The sequence below is a fragment of the Lepidochelys kempii genome, chromosome 3, assembly GCF_965140265.1.
Source record: "Lepidochelys kempii isolate rLepKem1 chromosome 3, rLepKem1.hap2, whole genome shotgun sequence".
In the NCBI taxonomy this organism is placed as follows: domain Eukaryota; kingdom Metazoa; phylum Chordata; order Testudines; family Cheloniidae; genus Lepidochelys; species Lepidochelys kempii.
The window spans coordinates 60,561,912-60,582,809 of record NC_133258.1 but is presented as its reverse complement, the minus strand read 5'-3'; the positions used below and the strand labels follow the sequence as shown (position 1 = coordinate 60,582,809).

General features: G+C 44.0%; 1 long non-coding RNA gene across 1 annotated transcript; it reads left to right on the top strand.

Moving 5' to 3' along the window:
* Positions 1-961: 961 nt before the first annotated feature.
* On the top strand, positions 962-10,963 carry LOC140908166 (uncharacterized). Its single transcript, XR_012157790.1, has 3 exons — positions 962-1,021; positions 4,461-4,552; positions 10,902-10,963. It is a non-coding gene; the product is annotated as an uncharacterized lncRNA (long non-coding RNA).
* Positions 10,964-20,898: the final 9,935 nt, after the last annotated feature.

Genomic DNA, 20,898 nt, shown 5'->3' with positions numbered 1-20,898 from the left:
GTTCGATGGGTGAACTAATTCAAGAATATGACAGGAACTCAACTGAAGTGAGATAATTGCTCCAAGTATTGCTCTGCTCCCTTATCCCAGCCAGAATTTCTCTATGTTTATTTTTCACTGCTCTTGGCTACATTTTCACTGTTTTTTCACTGGACTTTTTTCAGGACAGACTCTCCTAAGCAGAAAATGGACCCAATAATGTTCCAGTTCAGAACTTTGAAACCCACATTGTTCAAGTGGCTTTGAAATGAGGCAAAATAAAATCCACCTGCCTTGATTATAGTACCAGCATATCATGGATTTGTTGTAGGTTTGGTACAGGAACCACTTGGTGTAATTCTTTGATCTGTGCTATGCAGAAGATCAGACTAGATAATTGCATGGTCCCCTTTGACCTTAAAAACTACAATGGTGTTAAAGAATGCTGAAAATGGGTCATCTCAAAACATTAGTGAGCCAAGAAGTTGTAGTGAGCGGCTCTATAGTGTTAGACTGGCACCTTGCAACCCTCCATGAGTAAGGAAGGGCATGTAGCTGGGATGCTAGTGTTGCCAAGCCTCCAGGATTGTCCTGTAGTCTCCAGGAATTAAAGATTGATCTTTAATTAAAGATTCTGTCATTTGATGAAACCTCCAGGAATACATCCAACTAAAATTAGCAATTCTAGGCATGGCTCAGGAGCAGGGCAGGGAATCTGTCACGGTTTGATCCCCAGTTTTCCCCTTGCCCTCAGGGAAACATGAACTACATCATACCCTTTCCTGGTGTAGCTTTCTTCCCCCTCCATGCTGACTCAGCTGCGTTGGTTTTGCTCCCCAGCACACCAGCCAAGGCTACACCCACTCCCTGCCATCCTCACACATGATCTGCTGACAGGAGTAGCCTGTGCAGGGGAACGGGGAGGGGGAAGGTCGGGGAGGGGGAGGTCTTTACACTCTCTTTATTTTCCTTCCCAGATACTAAGCAAGGCTCACAGCTGAGCTCTAGCTTCTGTCTGAGTATAGTACTGGCTTGGGGCAAGGTAGGTCACTGCATGTATATTTTATCATTATCACTACAAATAATGACATGAAAAATACACAAGAGGCATCTTTAGGGGTTAGTTGTGCACTAGGGGGTTGCACCTATTCAGCAAATATTTGCAGCACTCACTGAGTCAGTTAAAGCAAGAGGCCTTATGCTGCCTGCACTAACAACACCAAGTCAAACAGCAAAGAGATAACATAAAATGAGGTAGCAAGTAAATGGGATTGTAGGTGGTGATTAAATATACATGTCCTGCTTATGTCTATTCTGCCAGTTCAATATAAATTAAAATTCATAATTCTTCCAGTGACTCAAACAAGAGTCAGATACAACAATATGTAACAGCTGCACGGGTAGAGAAAATGTTATGCTTCAGTGTCTGTATGGATGACAGTGAGGACTAATATTCCTAATTCTGATTTTTGTTTCCTTATTCTGGTGTATCTTTTTTTCTAGTTAAAAAAAAAAGATTGTTCAATGGGGCTCATGCTATGTGGTCATTTCCACAGAATTTTGGCATTCACGCTCGAATACAAGCTGCAATCATCAGAAGTTCTCAGTTCCTATTCCTCATCCCAAGAGCGATGTAGCAAAGCTGTATGCCCATCCCCCTCCCCAGCTTCCGACTCTCATTCACTTCTGGGAACATCCTGGAATAGCAGATGGCTGGGCATCACCAGCTAAGGGATACAAGATGGCTATGTATCTCAAGTAAAGGAAAGCTAGTTGTCGGAAGACATGTTTAAGTCTTTTTCTGTGGTCCTGAGTGGAATGACAAATGCCAAAAATCATACTCAGATTTTTCATAATACTGTGCACAAAACTGCTCCTAAAAGCCACTTGTTTTGCAAAAGTCCTTGAAATTGTGATAGTACTGTTTGCCATGAAGCCTGACTAGTCACATGGCTTGCATAGCCTTAAGATAGTTGGCATCTGCTTCTGCTTGCCTATTTTAAATGGCCTCTGCTTCTGTTGACCTATTTTAAATATGATTATTTATTATGTTCATCATCGCAGCACCTAGGGGCCAACTGAGAACAGGCTGTGTATAAACAGTACTAAATGCTCTCTACTCTAAAGCACTTAAAACCTAAATAGCAAGTTATCTTATAAAGCGTGACCTTAGGTAATGACCTTCCAGGGACTAGGGGAAAGCAGCATACATCATTTTTAGTGCTGTTAATACTTCAGCTAAAACACCAGTGCAGAACAATATATGGAACCTTCATTAGTCATAATCTTACGAGATACTTAAATCCGTGTTTGGATGCTATTCTGTCCATTTTCTGGACATGGAAACTATGGTCTAATTAACTCCTGCTAATAAGGATGTCAAATATGCCAATTTAGTGCAGTGCTTGCATTTATCATGTAAAATATTGTATAATTCAGTAACCCTCAATAGTGAGTGGCCAGCAGAAAGGACTCAGAATTGAGAAAGCCATGACTCAAATCTCACCTATTTTACTGGCATTCTCAAAACTCCTGCTCAGTCTAAGACTGTAGGTGCCTAAATTCCCCCTACTAAAGTTCCCTAGGCACTCCAGGTGACACAGAAATTGCCTGAGGGCATGGCTATCAAACTGGGTCCCGTAAGAGAAACAGCTGCCAGAAAAGGAAGAGGTGGTAGCAGTCCCCTTTTGTCCAGCAGTGAGAGCACTCACCCAGGATATGGGAGACCTGGATTCAATTCCCCACATTGCCTGAGAGGAGCAGGGAATTGAATCCAGGTCTCACACTTCCCACATGGTTGCCCTAACCACTGTGCTATGAGGTATTCTGGGGTGGCACTCTCTCAGTCTCTCCAGTTGAAAAATATTCCATGATGTATAAACACTGAAATATGTACTGGGCCAGAGAGAAATATTGACTCTATAGCCAAGTAGTTGGCATGCTCATCTGGGCTGTGGGATACCCAGGCTCCAGTCTCTGCTCCAATGAATGGTTCATGATTTATACAAAGTGGAACAGCTTCAACAGGAGAGCTTGAGAGACATAGCCCAGTGGTTAGGGTACTCATGTGGGAGTAGGGAGAACTACTCCTCATCCCACATCAGGTAAAATGGTGATGTGAACTTAGATCTCCCACATCCTCAATGAGTGGTCTAACCACTGGAATATTGGCTAAAAGGGGGGGCAACCAGCAACCACCTCCTCCTCCTCAACTTTCCTTAAGAAAGGACCAACCTGCTTCAGCTGGTTAACTCCAGGAGAGGATTCATGGTTTTGAATCCTGAGTTGATGATGGCACATCCCTCCAGTCCAGACTTAGTAGCCTAACTCCCTTTGAAGGGCAAGGCTTAGGCCACATCCCTCTCCTCAGCATTTCCTACTGTCTAGCTTAGGTAGCTCCCCTAGGGTGACCAGATGTCCCGATTTTATAGGCACAGTCACGATTTTTGGGTCTTTTTCTAATATAGGCTCCTATTACCCACCCCCCAACCCCTGTCCCGATTTTTCACACTTGTTGTCTGGTCACCCTAAGCTCCCCACTCAGGGATTCACAGGCGGTAGCCACGTTCTCTACCTTTTTTTAAGTGCCTAACTCTCTCCATGGATTTTTTATTGAGAGCCAAGGTGTCTAACTCAGAGCAGTAAGTTCCACCTGAGCTGGGCACCTCAAAGTTCGGTGTTGCAACACTCAGCCTAATTCCCTTTTGAATCTAGCCCTAAGTCACTTGACCTCTTTGTATCTTAGCGAAAACAGCTGGAAAACTGGTTAAAAGCAAGGCCTTACAAAAAGATGGAAACTGAATCAAAGACAAATTTATTTAACCAGGTTTTTTGAAGCATGATATTGTTGAAGAATCTATTCTTCCTGCCAGTTCCTTAGTCATCAAAGCTTAATCTATGCATCTATGAATCCAATGTATTGTAAATGCGGCAGAAAAACACTCAAAAATAGACATCTTATAATTAGTTTTAACAAACCCAATATTGAACATTTCCAATCCAGATTCAATAAAGCAGCTCTAATAGACACATCAGTTTATTCTCTCCAGCACAACACTGTGTAGAAGAAAGTTAGACAGCAAATATAGTTTTAGTCAGTGGTGAGTCTCATGTGGTTCTAAACAAAAGGGGTCCTGAATGCCAGACAACGTGAGGTTTTGGCTAAGAGTGTAATTGATAAAGATGATCTGTATTTGACGATCACTGTGACAGTGATGAAAATGCAAATGGAACACTTAAGGGGAAAGGGAAGGTAAAATTGACAGAATAGCTAGAATAGATTTGTCAGTTTCAACAACACCTGCCACAGCCAATGAGTATCATCTGGTTAATGTGACAGAAACTTCTACAGTAGCATCTCAGCTCAAGTCATTCATTACCAATACAGCTGTTGGGGGTAGCTTTTTAAAAACAGCATGTTGCTGGTGTCAATTTTGACAGGTCTTTACTGAAAATTTTTCTTCTTAACTTTTGATCTGCAGCAGCAGTGCTCTGTGAATTTTGCATGGTATTGTGTCTAGAGAAGTCCCTCCTGATGTTGCTGGTCCTCCCAGCATGCCCTCCTCCAAACCTGGTTTGTATACTGCTCATATTCTTGCTTCTCTTTATTCTTCTTTGCCATCCCTTTTTTCTTGGAACATATTCCTTACCCTTACGTGCAAAACACCCACTCCCACTTCATTCAAAACCCTCTTAAAATGCACTTCTGTAAAAGCTAATAACCCCCCCAAGAACAGAGTACCTCACCCAAGATTTTTAAAAACAGAATTCCACATCAATGAAATCTGACCATTATACTAGTTTATTATAGTAGCTCAATTGACTCGGACAGTAAGCACATGACTAAGTGGATCTCTGTGCCCAAACAATGCCACCCACTGGAATAAATAGGGCTCTGCACATGCGGAGGTCTCAGTGCAGGGCTGTGGCCTTAGAGGTAGGCTCCATGGTGCGGACATCATGCCTAACTGTATTTTGTGGGAAGCGCCAATGTGGAAGTACTGAATAATCAATGAGGAAAGGAGAAACTAGGTGGAGTACTGGAAAGCGAGGGTAGGATAGATAAAGTACCCAAGAAAAAAACCAAATATTAAGTTTCCTGCATGTCTCTATGACTATTTATAGTCCTGATCCAGCTCCTCTTGATGTCAATGGGACTTCCATTAATTTCACTTGTAGCAGGATTGGCTCCTGGCCATACCCCATCATTATACTGACTTTACCTGGGCTATACTTGCATGTTATTTGATAAATGTTTGCATTAAGCAGACGAAATCTGCTTTTTAGCTAGGCATCTAGATTTGCCTTTTTTAAGACAGAAGCTTTCCCTATGTCTATAAGTTAGCTTTGCTATGCCTAAAAAAAGAGTTTGTTAGGAGAGCATGCTGAAACGAGTTTCAGAGAGATCCCCCCAAACTCCAAGTTTTATACTTTCTTTATAAAACAGTTAGAAAGTCAGCAAATGAAGTGTCAGAGAGCACTAAAATAAAATCCCTTGGATGATTATATTATATAGATTTGTTCATGTGCTGTGGCTAAAATTTTCAAATGCCCTTAAGTGATTTAGGAGCCAGTGTCCCATTGACAGTCATTGGACTCCAGCTCCTAAATCACTTGGGCACTTTTCAAAACTATAACCTTGGTGCACAGGAAAAGAGAGGCTTTCAAAATTGCTCTGGTTCTGCAGTATCTTCTGGCTGACTAGCAAAGGCAAACCTTAAATAATCAAGGGACTCAGGCCCTTCTCTCAGCACAGTCAGAAACGGAAATTCAAGTTGATGCTTCCTTCAGGAGGGTAGAGACATGTTTGGAAACGACATAGTCACATCCTCCAGCTGATGAGCATGAGTCAGCAATTTGAAAATGGAGCAGTGAATTCCACTCTCTAACATGAAGGAGAAGGAGAAGGAGGGCTGTTTGAAAATAACACTTTCTTCATATCGTTAGCAGGAAAGGGGTTAACTGATGCCCAGAGAAAACAAAAGTAGTCATCCTTCCCTAGCACATTTAATGTTAAGTATATGTGGTATCTTGCAAATAAAACAAATGCACACAAATTCTAATGACCAAAATCAAAACAGGAGCGATTAACCAAAATCCTTCCTGAAGGATGGAGAAATCTATAACACAGAACAGATGGACAACCAACATGATTCCTGTAGCACTATTTCTTTTGTTTGCTTAATACATTATTATATTTACATGCTTACTCATGGCATACCATCTTACTGATAGCGTCACACAGGACTGTGCTATGGGTAAATGAACTGAAAATCGTCTGAGGGCATCTTCCCCCAAAATGTTTACAGTCCAAGTGTACAGTCGTAAAGTGCAGAGCCATACAAAACAGTCAAATGGGGTGTGACATTTTTATCTGGACAGTTTGCCTTTTAAAGAGTCCTTTCATAAGTATAGTTCCATACTCAGAGGTGTGTTTGCACTAATATATACCTACTTGTGTGTGGTAAGGCACTCCGCTTAGCACTTTCAAACTGTGCATACACTAAATAGAAAATCCTAACCCTGTCATTGCTTACATATATTAATTCTGATAGGACATTCCTGCTGCAGACTCAGGCTCACCTCTTGACTGAGTGAAAGAGGGAAGAACTTAAACATATTCATCCTCCCAGCTAAACCCTCATGCTTTCTTAATACCTTACTAATTATTACTACTGTTTCTGAAGTTAGGCAACTTTATCCAAAGCATCCACTAAAGAATCCAAATAGAAAATGATGTACTAGAACCCATGTTCTTCGCTTTGTTTAAAGCCGTGTAATCCCAGTGGCAAAAATGTGGTAGCAAGAGTGAAAAAATCAGCACCGAATTTGGCCCTGTCTTTACAAACAGTTGAATCTGAAAGAAAAACAATTTTCAATTGTCTGTTTCCAATTACATTGTAGGCCATAATCATGCCGTGAGAAGCAAGTGAGCAGACACCTGTGCCCATGACATTGCAGGATCTGGGTCCTAGTTTACAACATTCCAATTACTGAGAAGGCCAATCATACTTTCTTCCACCAAGTAGTGACAAAAGCAAGCTCTCTTCTAATCTCCCCTTCCCCCTGCCGATTCTGTAGTCTCTCTATTTAGCAGGAAATATATAGGGTATCCCAAATTTGAGTATGTGATTACGGTTGGCAGATGTGACCTTTTTTCATAGCAATCAAACTAAGTGTCAAGCAGTAACTATAATGAAAACTAGCACTTCGAGTATTAATTTCACAAGCTTGCAGAAGCTGGGCTTCATTAAAGTGTCTGCTAAATGTGCAAGTGTAGCCCCTATCCTACAATTTGCAAAATGCACCAGCATGGAGCCCCACTAAAATTTGCCTGCATGTTGTAAATGACAGAATTGGGCCCTGAGATAGCAGAACTTATTAAGCCACGGCACTTTCATTATACATGCAAAGAACCACTTGGGCATCCTCCTAGCTGGAATTAATGAACCGTAATGGAGGGGAAAGAGATAAAGAATAAAAGACACAAATGTCAATGATGAAGGTAAACAGATGGAAGCAAGGGTCATACATATTGTGTGGCTGCTTGGGATGGGTTCTTGCTAGCAGCTAATGGGGCTGCCCTAGGAGGCATTGAGTGAACTTGCAATACGACAGCTTAGAAGTTCTAGGCTCCAATTGCAACCTAAGCCTGACAACCAGTTCCTAGGGTTGCAGTTGTCAAAGTAAATGTTACATAGTCCATTTAGATTGTTCAGCTATCCCATAATAATAAAAGGCTCAAAGATCACAGGTGCAGCTGTGTTTCCTATTTATCTTCCTGCACCTGTAATTTCACATCCATACATGTGCTGGAGGAAAAGATGGAGTTTATTTATAGTTAGCTGTTATCAGATTGACTTTTCCAAGGTGTGCACTACTATATGGTTTATTTATTAATGTGCTTATCTTTTTTTATAGTCTTAGTGGTTTTGTAACACTCTATTTAGACACACACTTAGTGTAACAACATTCTGTAGCCAACAGTCTTTGCCGATAAAAAGAAATACTTCTCAATGGGATCATGTTCCACCGTTTGCCGCTGCTGTTATATCAGGCTTGGCAGAATTTTATTTTTTTAATATAAGTTTTACAGATAATGTTTATTTTAAAGCATTTTCAGTTTTTAATCTTTATTTTTCACAATGGTAGGAAATTATGGGGTACAGCCAACAGGGGAGGTCCAACATTCTTTAATGACAGTAGAGGTTGCGATTCCAAAAGTTAGTTTTAGAACCATTAAAACACAAATTGTCAACATCACATATCAAAATATACAAAGTAAATATCCTCCACTCAAACGCTAAGTTCTCAAGAAGCATTTTTCTTACTTTGCCTATCTACATTTTAATTAATTATTGTTGGAAATATTTTTGTCCCTGTGTGTGTGTACAGTGAAATCAACATTTACAAATAAAAATATAATCTTTCCAAGCCCAATAACTTGTGGTGGAACTAGCGTATACTCACTAGAAACACATCCAGTCTTGATTGAAAGACTTCAAGTGGTTTTGAAGGCTTGAACCATCACATCTGTTGATAATCTGTTCCAGTGAGAACTGTTAAAATTGCATTCCTTTTTTTCTAGTTTGAAGTTTTCTAGCATCAACTTCCAGCCATCTCTTTCATCCTCAAGATAGATTGTGAGAGTGCAAAGGTGTACTCACACAGATCAATCATAGTCTTAAACTCTTTTTTCTAAGTCATTGTTAAAACTTTAGTGAGAAACCTGGAAAGCATGCTTTTTATACATGATGTATAATGAGTAAACTGGCTTTATTTTGGTACATACTATTCTGCTGACTTGTGATGGTTAGTCCACAGCAATCCTGCACTGGGCCTGAAAAGTGAACAGTGATGAGCTGCCAAAATCTTAACAACGGGTTCCCTCCTCACACCACGAGGGGGTCGTTGCCCACCCCTGCCCCTGGGACTCCTGCCCCATCCAACCCCCCGTGTTCCTTGATGCATCCCCCCCACCCCAAGACCCCTGCCCCATCCACCCCCCTCCCTGTCTGCCCCCAGAACCGGGCAGGAGGGTCTCATGGGCCACCGTAGTGGGTGCCCACCCCTAAGAGCCAGAGGCACCTGCCGGGGGGCGAGGTGGGGAGTCCCGGAGGTGCTTACCTGGGGTAGCTCCCAGAAAGCATCCGGCAGGTCCCTCTGGCTCCCAGGGGCGAGGGAGCATAGCTATGGGGGGAGCAGGGGGAGCCGACTCCTTGGGTGCTCTGGGGCTGGAGCACCCACGGGGAAAATTTGGTGGGTGCAGAGCACCCATTGGCAGCTCCCCACCCCGCGCTCGGCCCCAGATCACCTCACCTCCGCTCTGCCTCCTCCGCTAAATGCGCTGCCCTGCTCTGCTTCTCCGCCCCCTCCTCTGGCTTACCGCGAATCAGCTGTTTGGCAGGAAGCCTGGGAGGGCTGAGAAGCAGGCGGTGGCTTCCCGCTCAGGCCGAGGGTGGTGGAGGTGAGCTGGGGCGGAGAGTGGTTTCCCTGCACGCCCCCCTCCCCAGGTTACCAGCTGTGACGCAGGCAGCCCTCCCTGTGTCCCCCCACCCCAGCTCACCTCCGCTTCCCTGGGCCTGAGCGGGAAGCCGCCACCTGCTTCTCAGCCTGGCCCAGCTTCCTGCTCTGCACCTACCAAATTTTCCCCTTGGGTGCTTTAGGGCTGGAGCACCCATGGAGTCGGCGCCTAAGGCGCCATTTTTGGCCGGTTAAATTTAGAAGCCCTTTTAGAACCGGTTGTCCCTCGTGGAACAACTGGTTCTAAAAGGGCTTTTAAATTTAACAACCGGTTCTAGCGAATCGGTGCAAACCAGCTCCAGCTCACCACTGGCTGTGACTCTCTTTGACACAGTGAACTTTCTCATTGTAGGCCTTGATTCAGCAGAACACAAGCATATGCTTAACTTTAACTGGACGTAAGCACAAGATCAACTTCAATGTAAAGTTAAGGATCTCTTTTAATGCTTTGCTGAACTAGGGCCTAAAGATACAGTTTTCAAAAGCACCCAAGTGACTTGAGAGCACAAGTTCCATTAACTGTCAGTGAAACTTAGCTCTGGTCTACACTAGGAGTTAAGGTCGAATTTAGCAGCGTTAAATCGATTTAACCCTGCACCCGTCCACACGATGAAGCCCTTTTTTCAACTTAAAGGGCTCTTAAAATCGATTTCCTTACTCCACCCCCGACAAGGGGATTAGCGCTGAAATCGGCCTTGCTGGGTCGAATTTGGGGTACTGTGGACACAATTAGATGGTATTGGCCTCCGTGAGCTATCCCAGAGTGCTCCATTGTGACCGCTCTGGACAGCACTCTCAACTCAGATGCACTGGCCAGGTAGACAGGAAAAGGCCCGCGAACTTTTGAATTTCAATTTCCTGTTTGGCCAGCATGGCAAGCTGCAGGTGACTATGCAGAGCTCATCAGCAGAGGGGACCATGCAGAGCTCATCAGCAGAGGGGACCATGATGGAGTCCCAGAATTGCAAAAGAGCTCCAGCATGGACCGAACAGGAGGTACGGGATCTGATCGCTGTATGGGGAGAGGAATCTGTGCTATCAGAACTCCGTTCCAGTTTTCAAAATGCCAAAACATTTGTCCAAATCTCCCAGGGCATGAAGGACAGAGGCCATAACAGGGACCCAAAGCAGTGCCACGTGAAACTTAAGGAGCTGAGGCAAGCCTATCAGAAAACCAGAGAGGCGAATGGCCGCTCCAGGTCAGAGCCCAAAACATGCCACTTCTATGATGAGCTGCATGCCATTTTAGGGGGTTCAGCCACCACTACCCCAGCCGTATTGTTTGACTCCATCAATGGAGATGGAGGCAACAGGGAAGCAGGTTTTGGGGACGAGGAAGATGATGATGAGGTTGTAGATAGCTCACAGCAAGCAAGCAGAGAAACCTGTTTTCCCGACAGCCAGGAACTGTTTCTCACCTTGGACCTGGAGCCAGTACCCCCCAAACCCACCCAAGGCTGCCTCCCGGACCTGCCAGGCAGAGAAGGGACCTCTGGTGAGTGTAACTTTTAAAATACTATACATGGTTTAAAAGCAAGCATGTTTAATGATTAATTTGCCCTGGCATTCGCGGCTCTCCTGGATTTACTCCCAAAGCATTTGCAAAAGGTTTCTGGGGAGGGCAGCCTTATTCGATCCACCATTGTAGGACACTTTACCACTCCAGGCCAGTAGCACATACTTGGAAATCATTGTTGAACAAAGCATTGCAGTGTATGTTTGCTGGCGTTCAAACAACATCTGTTCTTTATCTCTCTGTGTTATCCTCAGGAGAGTGATATCATTCATGGTCAGCTGGTTGAAATAGGGTGCTTTTCTTAAGGGGACATTCAGAGGTGCCCGTTCCTGCTGGGCTGTTTGCCTGTGGCTGAACACAAATGTTCCCCGCTGTTAGCCACGGGGAGGGTGGAGGGGCTAGCCACGCGCTGGGGGGAGGCAAAATGCGACCTTGGAATGAAAGCACATGTGCTAAGTATGTAATGTTAACAGCAAGGTTTACCGTGAAAGAGTGTACCCATTGTTCTATAAATTGTGTCTTTTTAAATACCACTGTCCTTTTTTTTTTCTCCACCAGCTGCATGTGTTTCAAGGATCACAGGATCTTCTCCTTCCCAGAGGCTAGCGAAGATCAGAAGGTGAAAAAAACGCACTCGTGATGAAATGTTCTCTGAGCTCATGCTGTCCTCCCACACTGACAAAGCACAGACGAATGTGTGGAGGCAGACAATGTTAGAGTGCAGGAAAGCACAAAATGACCGGGAGGAGAGGTGGCGGGCTGAAGAGAGTCAGTGGCGGGCTGAAGGGTGGGCTGAAGCTGAAAGGTGGCGGCAGTGTGATGAGAGGAGGCAGGACTCCATGCTGAGGCTGCTGGAGGATCAAACCAATATGCTCCAGTGTATGACTGAGCTGCAGGAAAGGCAGCAGGAGCACCGACCGCTGCTACAGCCCCTGTGTAACCAACTGCCCTCCTCGCCAAGTTCCATAGCCTCCGCACCCAGATGCCCAAGAATGGGATGCGGGGGCCTCCGGTCACCCAGCCACTCCACCGCAGAGGATTGCCCAAGCAACAGAAGGCTGGCATTCAATAAGTTTTAAAGTTTTAAAGTGCTGTGTGGCCTTGTCCTTCCTTCCTCCACCACCCCTCCTGGGCTACCTTGGTAGTTATCCCCCTATTTGTGTGATGAATTAATAAAGAATGCATGAATGTGAAGTAACAACGACTTTATTGCCTCTTCAGGCGGTTATCGAAGGGAGGAGGGGATGGTGAAGTAGAGTGAACCAAGGGGCGGGGGGTTTCATCAAGGAGAAACAAACAGAACTTTCACACCGTAGCCTAGCCAGTCATGAAACTGGTTTTCAAAGCTTCTCTGATGCACATCGCGCCATCCTGTGCTCTTCTAACCGCCCCGGTGTCTAGCTATGCATAACCAGCAGCCAGGCGATTTGCCTCAACTTCCCAACCTACCATAAACGTCTCCCCCTTACTCTCACAGATATTGTGGAGCACACAGCAAGCAGTAATAACAGTGGGAATATTGGTTTCACTGAGGTCTAACTGAGTCAGTAAACTGCGCCAGGGCGCTTTTAAATGTCCAAATACACATTCTACCACCATTCTGCACTTGCTCAGCCTGTAGTCGAACAGCTCCTGCCTACTGTCCAGACTGCCTGTGTACGGCTTCATGAGCCACGGCATTAAGGGGTAGGCTGGGTCCCCAAGGCTAACTATAGGCATTTCAACATCCCCAATGGTTATGTTCTGGTCTGGGAATAAAGTCCCTTCCTGCAGCTTTTGAAACAGACCAGAGTTCCTGAAGATGCGAGCGTCATGTACCTTTCTCGGCCATCCCACATTGATGTTGGTGAAATGTCCCTTGTGATCCACCAGTGCTTGCAGCACTATTGAAAAGTACCCCTTGTGGTTTATGTACTCGCCAGCTTGGTGCTCAGGTGCCAAGATAGGGATGTGGGTTCCGTCTATGGCCCCACCTCAGTTAGGGAATCCCATTGCAGCAAAGCCATCCACTATGGCCTGCACATTTCCCAGGTCACTATCCTTGATATCAGCAGATCTTTGATTGCGTTGGCTACTTGCATCACAGCAGCCCCAACAGTAGATTTGCCCACTCCAAATTGGTTCCTGACTGACCGGTAGCTGTTTGGCATTGCAAGCTTCCACAAGGCTATTGCCACTCACTTCTCAACTGTGAGGGCTGCCCTCATCTTGGTATTCTTGCGCCTCAGGGCGGGGGAAAGCAAGTTAAAGTTCCATGAAAGTGCCCATACGCATGCGAAAGTTTCGCAGCCACTGGGAATCGTCCCAAATCTGCAACACTATGCGGTCCCACCAGTCTGTGCTTGTTTCCCGAGCCCAGAATCAGCGTTCCACCACATGAACCTGCCCCATTAGCACCAAGAAACATTTTGATTTTTTCAGATTTTTTTAATTATACAAATTTGGTAAAACCAACATGAATTTGGAAAGTGTTTCAGTGTCACCAAATCTTCATTTTTCACAAAAAAGCCCGCAAGTTTCAGCAGAAAATTTATGCCTCTGTACTGAAGAGTTAAAAGTGAGTGTGTGGGGAGGAAGAGTCTTAATGTGAGAGAATAAGATGAGCAAAGAAGTCTTGGGAGGAAAAAATAAATTTGTTTTTGACATCAAAAGTTGTCATTTTAAAAGGATATTCGATAATTCACAAGGAGTTTTGCAATTGCTCTATGTGACGATGTAGCATGTGTATTCAGAGCCTCTTTGGGAGTAGGTTTCTTTTGTTTATTTTTATTTACCATTATTAATTTAATGGCCTAGTTTTGGATGGGCTGTGCAAAGAACCAGCTGGAGATAAAGTACCAAGCTAACATTGCCTGGGAACGTCTTACTGTTAACGACCAATAAAGATATCCCTATACCCACCTTTGCAATTTGTTTCTCTCCAAATTCTGGGCACCCAAAATACACCAAGTATTACACAGAAACAGGCCCTGTCCCGAAGAACCTAGAACTCAACAGGATAAAATAATAATAAAAAAAGAAGAAATAAAGAAGTGATAGTAATATAGAACCCCAAGGTCAGACTTGGATATGGATAGAGATCTCTTTAATATTACTAGAGAGAAATACTACTGGGAATTCTGTCATAAAGGGAGACTAACTTCCCAGATCTAGACTGGAGCATAAATGCTAGTAGGGCCCAGTTATTCCTCAGTGTGATTGATGACAGATTCTTCATGAAATAGTCACTGAACTAACAAGAGGCAATGCACTTTTAGACTTGGTTTTGGTAAGTAGTAAGGACATCATGGAAGAGCTAGGCACCAGAAATAACCTTGGATTGAGTGAGCATGAGCTGATTCAGTTTAAATTAAGTGGAAGGATAACCAAAACCAGTTTGTCAACTATGAGGTATTTTTATTTCAATAGGGCATCATCACAGGGTGCTTTCCTCTTTGTGACTCGGCCCTCTGGCCAGGTCATTATGTGTTGTCCCATTCTAGAGTATAAAGTCTGCCTGGACCCAATGTCCAGGCAATGCCACTTCATCAGGATACCAGGAATCTGGGCCCACCCACTATTCCAGGTTCCAGCCCAGGGACCCTACAATATGCAGCCAAGGTCTGTTCAATCCTCAACTTTGCTGCTCACTCCCTGGGCTGCTTCCTACTCACCTCTCAGAGGCTTTCTTCTCCACTCTTCTTTCTTCAGGGTATGTCTTTGCCTCAGGGCCAGGCTCCCAGGGTCCTACTCTTTTCCTGGGTTCCCTCCTTCCCTCTCTAATGTTCCCTTCTTCCCTCTCTACTGCAGAGGATGGCTACAGACTTCCTCACTACCACTTTTTCTGTTGCCAGCTTCTTGGCTTTATCCTAGCCCAGCCCGTATCTGTTCAGGTGAGCTTCATTCTCCAATCAGGGGTTGGTTATCCAGCCTAATTCCCTCATGTGGGGCCTATCACACTAGTTGGCCCTTTCTGAGCTTCTTCAACTTTTCAGGGATGGTGTGGGGTAGGCAGATTTTGGGAAGCTAAAGGAATTATTTAAAGGAGTAAACTGGATTGAAGAGCTGAAGGACTTGAATGTGGAGGAGGCTTAGAATTTTTTAAAATCAATTATACAAAAACGATTGGCAATTTGCATCCAAAGCAAGGGGAAAAACTTGTAGAGAGCTTCCAGATCCAACTGCATGAATAACTGCCTCAAAAAAGTTGTTTGGAGTAAGCAGAGAGCCTACAGGGAATGGGGAAAAAGGAGGGATCAGCAAAGAAAGCTACACCTTGGAAGTTAGAAAATGTAGGAATAAAGTGAGAATTTCTACAAGTCAAGCTGAATTAGCTCTTGTTAAGGAAATTAAAATGAGAGGGGTTTTAGTTATATAAATAAAAAGAAACTAAAGAAGAATGAGACTTGGCAGCTATGCAGTGAGAATGGGAAGGAGAGTAAAGATAATCTAGGTGTGGCCCACAAACTAAATGGGTACTTTGCCTCAGTTTTCAGTAAGGATGCTAAGATGGAACATGGAATGAATGCTGGAAAAAAGAGTGTACACAAATGGAAATTAGCAGATTTGAGGAGGAAAAAAATTAAAGAGCTTAAAGTCAAGGGGCCCAAGTAACTTCCATCCCATAATACTGAAAGAACTGAAAAATGAAATAGATTTTCTAAAAATCCTTGCTACTGGACTGTCATATATATATATATACACACACACACACATACATACATATAGTGACTGGAAAATAGCTAACATCACACCTATATTTAAGAAAGGGAAAAAGTGATCTGGGCAAGGCTTTAGAACAAATTGTGAAGGAAAGAATAAATTAAATTCATGGAAACAAATGGAAAGGGGGAGTAATGCAACATGAGAAAGAAAGTGGGTAAGGGAAACTCAGTAAATCTAATCGACTTGGACTTCAGTAAAGCATTCCTCTATGGGAATTTATTAGTTAAATGAGAAGATGGGGACTCATACAATAATTGTAAGATGGGTAAGGAACTTGCTAAAGGGGAGCAGGCAATGGGATGTGCTGAACTATTAGACTGGAGGTGAACCATTAGACTGGAGGGAGGTTACTAGTGGAGTTTCTCAAGGATTGTTCTTGGGACCAATCTTATGTAATATTTAATTGGCACAAAAAGCGCTAATGAAATTTGCTGATGCAAAGTTGTGAGGCATTATCAATACAGACAAGGATCAGAATATTATACAGGAAGAATTGGGAGCCTCTGAAGAGGCCAGGATCAGGACCCAAAGCCATCTTACCCCTCCTCTCCCTGCAGCTGCTGGAGTGAGTTCTGGGCTGCACCTTTTAGGCTATGTCTACAATACAAGACGGGGTGGGGCGGGGGTTGATTCCCAGCTCATACTAGCTCTCACCTGAGCTATCACACTAAAAATAGTAGCATTGCTGAAGTAGCAGCAGCAGAAGCTAGCCACCCCTAGTGCAAACCCGCTGGAACCCCCTGGGTATGTACTCAGGGCTACTAGCCCATGCTGCTGCTACCCTGTCTACACTACTATTTTTAGCTTGCTAACTCAGATGAGATCCAGCACGAATATATCTATGTGAGCTGGGGATCACACCCCCAGTTCGTAGTGTGGACATAGCCTTAGAATCACAGTGCAGAATCTCACCCAGGAGGTATACTCACAGGTGTAAAATTAAGGGAGGGAGTAGGTGTTGGCAGGTTCGAGGCTTATGGGTGTAATGGAGATTGTTGGGTTCCAATGTATCAATCACATTTATTTATGATTTTGGAATACTTAGTTTCTACCACACTCAGCTCTTTCTGCTCCCGCCTTCCCAAAAAGGAAAGGAAGAGAACTGGACAGTGATGTAATACATTAACCTTTCACCTTTGGAGATCCACACAGAGGGAGACCGATAACATACTCTCTGGTGGGTTACACACATGAATCCTAGATTGAGTCACATCAAAGGTAAAAATAACTCTTTGGTCTCACTTTAACATCACTTAAACCCCACAGAAGCACTAATCAGTTTGATACAATTGTCACTCTGCTCATAGACTGGCAGGACTGCTGCAATAATGGAGTTGCCAGCTGTGACAGAGATGCACTTTAAACAACACCAAGATGAGACACTAATCTAAAAAATAAAATTCAGAAAGGAAAAAAGGGGGAAGGAAGATATAGAATGAAAGATGAGGTAATGAGTCAATCTCAGTAACACTGTCTAAAAGTTTTATGTAAAATTGATTCAAGGTAACAGTCTTCACTCAGCGAACTCCCTACAGACTACTCCAACAATTAGCTGACTTGGTTGAGATATGGGTGTTCTGCCAACTGCCCACCTATACTTTGGTATTAGCTGGTCCTGGTCGGTGTCTGGGGACCGGAAAAAAGAGTGGATTATAAATTCTACATTGTAATTAGATTCCTTATTTTGATCTTCCTTTCACAAAATCCATGAGAAACTGTTAAATAACGATGTGCAGTTAAAGGGATTCTGAACAGCTGGATATCACCAAATATCGAACTGTAATGGGTAATGTGTATGAAGGTAACAGGTTTGAAAGTTTGGATGGCAATGGAAAAATTTTAGGTCCAGTTATTCAGCTAAGGAAGTAGTTATTTAGTAGTAATGAGGTATTTTAAAATGCAATCATAAGATTTTAGAAAATAAGGAAGAAAGGAAAGTCAGTACAATCTATGCCAGTACATCCCATAACTGAATAACATCTTTCATCATTTACGCGCTTCAGGGAAAACTGAGTAGTGCACTTCAGAAAGCAAACACAGGGATATAATGAAAAACAATCGTGAAGCCTCTTTGAAGAACTGTGATAGTGAAACTTTTATAAGTACACCAATCACTGAAGTCCATTGAATACATAACAGAGGACTAGTGGTTAGAGTAGGAGACTGGGCATTAGGATTCCTGGGTTCTCCTCTAAACTCTGCCATTAAATAGCTCTAGCTTTTGACTTCATGCCAGTATCATTGTGCCACAGCAATGGACCACTAAAATATACAGGTTGTTTAGGCTTTTCTAAATCACGTAACCCTTGACTCCTGAGAGGTTTAAACAAAATACTATAGTAAGGTTATGATAAGAACTATGTCATATAAGAAAGATATTTACAATTTAAACTTAAATTTAGTTGTGAAGAGTTAAAACATTGAGGCCAAGGTAGGACACCCTAATAATTACACACCTGCATGCTCAAGCAATATTTTTATACTCCTCCCTTGTCATCTGTCCAAATTTCCACTTCTTGTAAGCTTCCTTTTTGTGTTTAAGCTCACCAAAGATTTCTCTGTTAAGTCAAGCTGATCACCTGCCATATTTGCTATTCTTTCCGTACATCAGGATGATTTATTCCTGCGCCCTCAACAAGGCTTCTTTAAAATACAGCCAGCTCTCCTGGATTCCTTCCCCCTTCATATTAGCCTCCCAGGGAATCCTCCATCAGTTCACTGAGGGAGTCAAAGTCTGATTTTCTGAAGTCCAGGGTCCATATTCTGCTGTTCTCCTCTCTTCCTTTTGCCCGGATCCTGAACTTGACCATCTCATGGTCACTGCTGCCCAGGTTGCCACCCACTTCTACTTCCCCTACCAATTCTTCCCTGTTTGTGAGTAGCAGGTCAAGAGGAGCACAACCCCTAGTTGGTTCCTCCAGCACTTGCACCAGGAAATTGTCCCCAACACTCTCCAAAAACTTCCTGGATTGCTGTTCACTGCTGTATTGCTCTCCCAGCAGATGTCAGGGTGATTGAAGTCCCCCATGAGAACCAGGGCCTGTGATCTGGAAACTTCTGTTAGTTGTCTGAAGAAAGCCCCATCTACCTCCTCCTCCTGATCTGGTGGTCTATAGCAGACACCCACCACGACATCACCCTTGTTGCTCATGCTTCTAAACTTAATCCAGAGACACTCAGCTTTTTCTTCAGTTTCATACCGGAGCTCTCAGCAATCATACTGCTCACTTACATACAGTGCAACTCTTCCACCTTTCCTCCCGTACCTGTCCTTCCTGAACAATTTATACCAGTTCCAGTTTGGTAGTTACCAAAAGTCTTTGCCATTTTAGAGCCTGTGGGAAATATGCTTAGGTTAGCTCCCAACAGAGAGGCATCAGTATCATAGCCACTGAAGGCCAACTGGAAATTCTCAGCGGAAGGAACAATGATTTAATGGGCAAAGAGGCTTGCTGCTCTCCTGTCCAGTCCCTGATCACTTCAGGCCGAAGATGAAGCAAAATCAAAAGAACTGGGCAGATTACACCATTGCTGCTGTGTTGCCCTTGCTGAGTAGATAAAGAGAGCACTTCACAGTTATCCATCTGCCACCAAACACACATTCCATTTAGCCACAGCAGCAAGAGGAAAATAAAAGACTTCCTGAGCATGTCCTTACACTTTTTGAAAAAAACATTAGCATTACAGTACATTGAAGGTTCTTTTGTAACTGCTTCACTTTTGTTTATCAATATCTTTGCATCAAATATTTCCTATCTGATTTATTTTAAAAAATATGCTCTGAAAGAGTTGGCTACAGTTACAGGACCACAAATCAGTGCCCCCCCTAAAATCGAGAGTTGAATTTTGAGAGGAATATCCAAAGTAAAACAAGTAATAGCAAATGAAAATTCAGAAACAAGACAAGTATCCCTTAGGAGTGACATGGGAACAAAGATTGATAACTATTCAACTCATTTTTGAACATGATATTTTGTTGCTCGAGTCAAGCAACCACTCACAATAAATGCTGAGACCCAACCTTGTTGTGCTCTTTCTGATTCAGTTGTTTAAAATGTATCTTTAAGAACCAGCTGTTCTTATATGGGAATAGAATGTTTCTGAAGGCTTTTAACAACCTGTGTGAAGAGTAGCTGGATATGTAATGCAAGGAACAGGTTTTTAAAAGGCTGTTTGATGTTATCTAGTGATTTTATCATTACTGGACTGCCACATTTAGTATCATATAAACACACTGTAACTGGGGAAGTGTGGTGGGGCAAGTGTCCCACCCCCTCTGTGAGAGTGGGTAAAGACAGGCCAGAGGGGCTGCGCAAAGTGGCAGCCACTCAAGGAGGGCCTGTTACAGAGCCAATCAGGGTTGGGCAAGAGGTGGCCAATTAGGGCTGGGCTCAGCCCTATATAAAGGCTGCCCATGTGAGGAGCAGGGAGTCTCTCCCAGACTTCCAGCAGGGAAGGTCAGTCTCCTGAGCAAGGAGACCAGCACCTAGGACAGCGCAGTACTGGGCAGACTTAGGGGAGCCTAGGAGAGCTCCAGCCTGTTACCTGCCAGGCTGTCGGCCCTGACCAGAAGGGCCTAGAGGGTGCAAAGGGGTCAGATGGGAAATGACCCAGGGAGACTGGACAGATGAGGGGAGAAAAGGAGGGCAGGGAGGCTGTTGGTAGAGAGTCCCTGAGTCAGGACCTAGAGTAGTGGGTGGGCCTGGGTTGTCTTCCCTCCACTCCGATCTTGCACCTGACTGTGGGAAGTGGCCATAACAGACTGCACCAGACCCCTGAGGGAAGGTGTTAGACTTTGGGGTGTGGCTGGCCACTGCAGCAGGGGTGAACCAGGAGACTGCTGTTAAGTGCCCCCCTGGAAGGGGGTGAGCGTGGACTAAGGGGCACTGCCAGAGGGCAGTGTCCTGAAGAGGATGCTGCCAAGCGGGGAGCAACGTGGGTCCAGACACCAACGAGGGCACAAGATGGATGGGACACCACTGGTGGAGGGCGCGCCACATGGACTGAGCTAATTCCAAGGAGTCACCAGCGGGAGGTGCCGTGGTGGTGAGTCCCAACCCTGTCATAGGAAGAAATGTTTTATTTTGTTTGAGTTGCATAAAACACTATGCCCCAATCCTGATTGGAACCAATGGACATTGTAGTAATACAAATAATATCAATAAAACCACCACCAT